This window comes from Aphelocoma coerulescens, chromosome 3 (assembly GCF_041296385.1).
Source record: "Aphelocoma coerulescens isolate FSJ_1873_10779 chromosome 3, UR_Acoe_1.0, whole genome shotgun sequence".
NCBI lineage: Eukaryota > Metazoa > Chordata > Aves > Passeriformes > Corvidae > Aphelocoma > Aphelocoma coerulescens.
This window is the reverse complement of record NC_091016.1, coordinates 73,889,638-73,896,980: the sequence shown is the minus strand read 5'-3', so window position 1 is coordinate 73,896,980 and position 7,343 is coordinate 73,889,638.

Here is a 7,343-nt window from a genome sequence, read left to right as displayed (position 1 = left end):
TGACAATTAATTAGTTGTACTAATAGACCTTGAAAACCCTGGGGTACTAGTCAAATCACTACACCGTGTAAATTGTAAATGTGTCCTGGGGTGCATCAGGCACAGCATCGCCAGCCAGGCAAGAGAGGGGTTCTCCCGCTCTGCTGTGCACTGAGGCGGCCTCACCTCAAGTGCTGGGGGCAGTTTTGGGTGCCACAATACAAAAAAGAGATTAAACCATTAGAGAGCATCCTTGAGCTGAAGCCATATGAAGAGTGGCTGAGGTCACTTGGTCTGTTCAGCCTGGAGGAGACTGAGGGGAGACCTCACTGCAGTTAGGGGAAGAGGAGGGGCAGGCACTGATCTCTTCTCTGTGGTAACCAGTGGCAGGATGGAAGAGAATGGATTTGAGTTGTGTCAAGGGAGGTTTAGGTTGGATATCAGGAAAAGGTTCTTCACCCAGAGGGTGGTTGGGCACTGGAACAGGCTCCACAGGGAAGTGGTCACAGCGCCAAGCCTGACAGAGCTCAAGAAGTGTTTGGACAATGCTCTCTGGCACATGGTGTGACTCTTGGGGTTGGTGCTGTTCAGGGTTGGGAGTTGGACTTGATGATCCTTGAGGGTCCTTTCCAACTCAGCTTGTGATTTGTGACATGCAGAAGTCCTGGTACACGAGTTAAAAACAAGGACTAACTTTGTGAGATGTACTGTATTTGTTGAAAGCTGGTTGATTTTGTAGATGATCCAAGCTGATAGATAGCGAAGCAAGCATTCCATCAACTTTTCTTTTACTGGAAAAACAGAATGAAAGAAAATATTGTTGATCAGTTTGTCAAAGTCTGAAAATGTTATGACAAGTTTATATTATAGACCATGATATAAAAGACTTTGAAATGTATTTCAAGAATCATTGCTTTCAGATGGAAACCCTTCAGAACTCAGTAGTTTCTAATTCTCAGATATTTATTCCTGAACTAAGAGAAGAGTGGCTATAGTGAACAAAGCCTCCTGATATCTGAGTGAAACTTTTTTTAACATTTACTCAATCCGTGCATTCCTGAACTGAACAAAAAAAAAAAAGTGTATTCTTTAATATATATTTTTTAAAGTGTGTGTGTATACATCAGGATATGTATAGTGTGCTGAAGGTATCAGGAATCAATGAACAGAAAGGCTGCGGAGGGGAATCACCGCTGCCACCGGTCTACAGCCTTCCTTTGGCCTCTAACCTGCCTCGCTCCCGCCCATCCTTGATCCAGCCCCCCTTGCCCCCTGTCCCCGCTCCAGCCCCGCTCCAGCGGCGCGGCGGGGCCGGAGGCCTCCCCTGTCTCGCACCGCCCCCTGGCGGGAACTGCGGGAAACGCGGACGTCCTGCCTGTCCCGGGTCCCCCCGGCCAAACTTCGGCCTCCTCCTTGTTCGAAATCTTAGTTTCGCATAAAATAAAAATTTCCATCTTTAAATTATTTAGTATCATAATATAGACATCAATAAAACTTTTTAATATTAAAAAAAAATCTTTATTTTGATCGTTTCATTGTGGTTTCATGTATTTTTTTTCCTAAGTATAGAGCTTCTTTTGTATTTAGATGTAGGGCAAATCTGAATAGGGACAATATGAACATTCATATGTTATGTCCTTCAATGTCTTCGAGGTTAATGTGCTGTGTTGGCAGATTATACTTCTTTCTAGACACCAAAACTTCAAACCCTGGTTAGGATTGGGATGTCAAAACAGTCCTTCGGGCTTTTTGCCCAGCAGCAGCTATTCTTCTTGGCACAATGTGAAAATTATGTCTAATATCTCTCTGCAACCTTGGTCTGCAGAGCTGCTTAGAAATATGAGCTTGTCTTAAAGCCAGTAATTAACAGGGACACAAAGAAAGGTTACGCCTCAACGTAACATTTGGAATTAAGTCAAAGATTTTTTGTTTAAAGACACACAGTGTTTCTGGTGCTGTTATGTTTTAGGTTTTTCTGTCCTGCTGTAATAGCCTGGAAGCTCCAAGTCAGCAACTGCCATGTCTGGAGGAACCTCATTTTCTGAGAAGTCATTAATTGCTTCCTGCTGTGACTGCTGAGGGACATGCTCGTCTTGAGGACATGAAGCTGCTTGGTGCCTGAGTCTGTGTAAGGAAAGCCTCTTTCTAAGCTGAAACAGGAATTTGAATAGGTTGTGTTTGTGGTGATCATCAGTGTGGCCATACTGATCAGTCCTGCGGTGTAAGGATCCTTTTTATGGATTTGATCCGCAAAGATCCTCGCTATGCTTCTTTCCTGAATATCTTTAGTCTCTTCAAGGGGAAAAAAAAAGTCAATGATGCTATCATTTTTGTTCATACTTTTGTTGCTTTTGTTTTCATCCCTGAGTTGAATACACTGGCAATCAATCACAGTTTTATGGGAATAAGTCTTCCTTGTGACAATTTATAGGACAAAAGAAGCTATATTCTTTTCCCAGCTCTCAGGAGTTTACAAAGGAGCCAAAAGACATTTCACACATTTTTAAGTGTGTATTATTGCCTTAATGTGTTTCCCTAGATTTCATGAGTATTCAGAATAATTGCATGCAATACATACTCAATTCTCAGTTGCCTGTCTTATAATAAATCTGCATATATCTACACCAGCAGAGCAAAACACTTATTTTAAAACTCATGATATGTAGCTACAGCAGAGACCAGTGGTAGAACTGAGCTGTTTTATGGTGGTATATATCACACCAGGGGTCCCGACACATGCACTTCTCAGATGCAGTCTGTGGGTCAAGCAGATTGCATATCAAGGACTTTTACAATTTCACACTGAGACTTCTACATTTCCATTTCAAAGGCTGGTAGAGACCCTATTTGTTCTTGATGTAGAATTCCTTCTTGAAATCAAACAATATTGAGGGCAGGGAACAAAAGTTGAATAAGTAACGAAGAGATACTTATGTCCCATGGAAAAGCAAAAAAATTGTGCAAGTGCTTCAGTATCACTTGACTCTACATGAATTCATAAAAGGATCTGTGTTGTATATAGTCATTCATGAAGTCATCCAAAGAGATTTTACTTATGTTTTAGCATTTAACTTGTAGTTTATAATATGTGTGTCCCTGTCCTGTACCAAAGATTAGCCCTCATTTTCTGGCTTAGTTGGCTGATCAGCAGGATCTTCCTTTATCATTTTCAGCAGTATCTTCTACAGATATCAGCTCAACTGGCTTCATATCCATGACTGCTTTCCAGGTTTAAGAAAAAGAATTTACTCAGAGGAGTATAAACAGTGAATAAAGAAGTTCATCCAAATAAAGAAGTTAATCCAAAATGTAATAGCCACTCACAATTTCCACAGAATAGTGTGCAGTGGGTGGCCAAAGGGGTTCCCAGACTCATGTACATTTTATCTACTTGTGCTGTGATCGTCTGAAATTGACAGAAATAGATGTACTTTCTTTAACACTGTGTTATGGATACTTATCCCATCTTTAGGGTTATTTTTGAAAAAGATGTTAAGAAAAACAAGGTTTTTTTTTCTCAATTATTTCTCAGGTTGTTGAACTTTCAATTCTTTTTCATATAATCATAGAATGGTTTGGGTTGGGAGGGACCATAAAAATCATCTAGTTCCAACCTCATAGAATTATTAAGGTTGGAAGAGACCTTTATTGAGTCCAACCATAAATCCAGCACTGGCAAGTCTACTGCTAAACCATAGCCCTAGGTGCCATATTTTTGCAAAATAATGCATCTTTCTAAACAGAAATAAAGGATGCATCGGTTTTTCTTCAGTTGTCCTCAGTTTTTATAGTTAGAGCAGTGCCTTTGAAAGCTAAAGATAATTGTTTTGAACTTTACAGTCTCAGCAAGGCTTGCAAGCAAGTTTACCACTTTGGGACCAAGTGTTCCGATCACTAAATAATTAGCAAAAATCTCAGCAGCAGCAGAATCACAAGTAGCCTCATCCAGGAAGAACAGGATGATGTGATGAACCCCACAAGGCAGCTCATCCTGGGCTGCTTCAGATAATATGGGGCAAAATGGGGCCTCTCTGGGGAGGGCGGTGGGAACACCTCCTGTATTTTGGGGTTTCTGGCCAGAGCAAGGATGGGAAGGGGCTCTGGGCAGCACAGTGTGGGGTGGCTGTGGAGCGTATTGAGCAGCACAGGTGCTTCCTGAGCACTGCAGGAATCTGTGCTGTTCCAGAGTTTGGTAATCACTGAAGAAAGACTGCTGGACCAGAAATTGTGTGCCTCAGTTCTCCATGTCTGTATTAGGACATAAATTCTGTATTCATTCTCAACCTCACTGCTAACACTAAGTCACCCTTAAAATGGATTTATATAAAGACAATTTTTTTTCCATAGGAAATAACACCTTACAGGCATTGTCTAACAACTTTCACTTAGATTTTAGACATAATAATTTGCCAGATATAACCTTGGTTGTGAAAATACTTATTTAATTCTTACATTCCATCTTCTAAAAATATCCTGTACATATGGAAAAGTCTGAGATTATTAGTACCCATTTGGGGTTTTATTGTGATCAAGTGTGCAAAAACTATGCTTTTGGATTATACACCAGTGTTAGTTTTTAGGGCGGTAATTGAGAGTTGTTTATTTTGAATGCAGCCTCAGAAAGTTGTAAAGCTGCTGGGTTTTACTATTCAAATTTGACATGTAAAAGATCACCCTTAGTTTAATGCTCAGTACATTACAACTCATTTTTCTCACATTATCGAACATGCTTTTAGCATGCTTTTGATACGATATACTTTGTATTAAAATTTAATAGCTGAAAGCTATTGTTATCTATTTTGTGATGTTTTCCCTTATGCACCTATGTTCATGTTTGCTGAACAGTACTGGCAATAACTAATGAGCAGTTCCCAGCCTAAATTGTAGAGTCAGGAATTCTTATGTTCTTTATGCATCATTTGTACGTGTCATGAAATTACTGATACACTGTGTAACCTGACTACATTTCTTTTTTTCAGTTCAGTTAATCTAAAAATTTATGGGAAATTAAATAAATGAATGTACACACATTTAAATTCAAAGCAGATTTCTGGACTTGATGTTTTTTACTGCCTAAGAAAATGACTCATGGATTATACTAGAAGATCCCCTTCTGGGAAAATCTTATAACAGAAACTGCTAATTTCAGTAGATTAATTTTCCAGTTGTTTTCCCAAAGCTTTTCTTATGGGAACCCCTTAATTAGTAGTATATTTTAAATCATTTTGTGTTTTTACCAGCAGTAAACCCTATTAATAATTTTTACTTGCTTTTATGTAGAATTCCTTGACGTTTAGTTCTTTGCAGACCCTTTCATGTCTACAACACCGTTAATCCTGCAGGCTGCCAAAAGAAAGAAGCAGTTATGCTACTCAAGTGATTCTGGCCAACATATATGCAGCTGTACAGCAAATGGCAACAGAGTGGTGTAGGGGGAATGAGTGGGAAACCTTGAAATGTTCATGTCCTCAAACACCCCTGTGGTGCTATCAAGAACCCCAGTGAGTGCACCTCTGCCTTTCAACCAGGAACATCTCACTCGATTCTGCCTCTGTTTTTCAGAAATTTTTTGAAAAAGTATACTGCAGGCCCATTCTCTTAGATGACATTAAATTTCTTTTCTGCAGGTAAAGCCCCTCTTAAAGTGAGAGGAAAGATAAACCTTGGTTTCTTTGGCAGTCGTGTGGAGCGAAGACTAAAATGACCAGCACAGGCTGTCTGCAGGCGAATGAGCAGTCACTCAGTGAAATGTGAATGAACCCACATGTCAATCTAAAAATAATTGTATTTACAGGAAAAGGCTGTGCAAAAGCATTCTCTAATCTTGTGAAGAATAAAAAAACCCCGAACAGTTACATATATAACGTGATTAAACACATTTTATTCAAATGCATGACATTATAAGAGAGCTTATAAATAATTTATTCTAGTTTCTATGTAGGAATTGATCTAAAACAGGGACTTTTTTTCTAAATATCAATGTGTAGACTGACAATAAAAAATGTTCGTTTTGATGTTCTAGATAAAAAGTCCTTTTTAGTTAGACTTCAATGCTTATTTAAATATTGAATCACCTCAGTTTAATTCACTGGAACCAATGATATTGCATAGCTAAATGCAAAAATATTGTTCTGTTAGTAAAACACAGTGCCTCACCTTAGTAAATTTACTCAAATGGTGAGTGAATATGGAATTATTTAAATAAGATCAAAAATCAAAATTAAACAAAACTTGAGGATATTCTGAGAACAGGATTGAAAAGGAATGGTTTCTTGTGGAGAACTCACCCATTTCCTCTTTGCTCTTCTGAAAGTAGCCAAACTTTCTGTCCCTCAGTTCAGCCACATGTGGAAAACTCATCAATCTCTACAAGATTTCTAAGCCTTCCACAGAAAGGCAGTTGCTGCTTGTAAATCCTGGATAAAAATATGAGAATTATGTCAAAACAGCTCACTTATTGTAAATACCGAAAGCACAATGATTATTGCACAGCTGATTTTTTTTTTTGTTTGGTAATAAAGAATATTTTTTTCATCAATAAAAGTACAAAAGTATTTTCATCTGGGTGGTAATTTTGGGGAGTTACTTACCCTGGTTTTCTTTCATTTGTAAAGATTGCTGTTTTGTAGTTTGGTTGTACAGCCTTTATTTATATTGCTGGATAATACTTCATGTGTGCAGATTTACTGCCTTCTGTGAGATTACCCATAAGACTAAGTAGCAGACAATGTCAATCCATATTCGGAATTTTTATTTTCTTTCACTGTTAATATATTCATTCATTTCCAGACCTCCTGAAAAAATTAAAGACAGTTTTGTGAAAGACCATATTGCTTTCACTCTATGTTACTCTATGGTTTGCAAACACGAAATGGCCATACTTGTTTTAAAAATCTCCCATCCTTTGGGACCAAAGGACTTGGAAGCCCCACCACCGTCAATATAGAGAAACAAAAGCTCACAAAATACTGTAAGACCATCTCAGTGTTGGATTTTTGAATGTGAAATGAAAAATAAACAAAAATTACCTGGCATTCAAGATCCAATATAATTCATGTTTATTTTCACTGTGTACAGAAGGTGGAGCCAAATTCATAAGGATCTGGGAAGTCATACTTCAATCTTTCTTTGAATGCTTTTCTAGAGTCTTTCTTGAGGGGCAACTTGTTCAGAGGACATATTGATTGGAATCAGTTACAATGTTGGGATAAATCCTTTTCAGACCAACTTTTCTGGTGTTAAGCTGTCTGTAATGAGGTTTAGAAGTTTCTTGGCACAGCTGAAGAGCATCTGAGCCTTCATGTATTATCCTTCTCTCTTTCTCCATCAGTGATACAGGAGTGAATTCGTATTTCTAAAGGTAG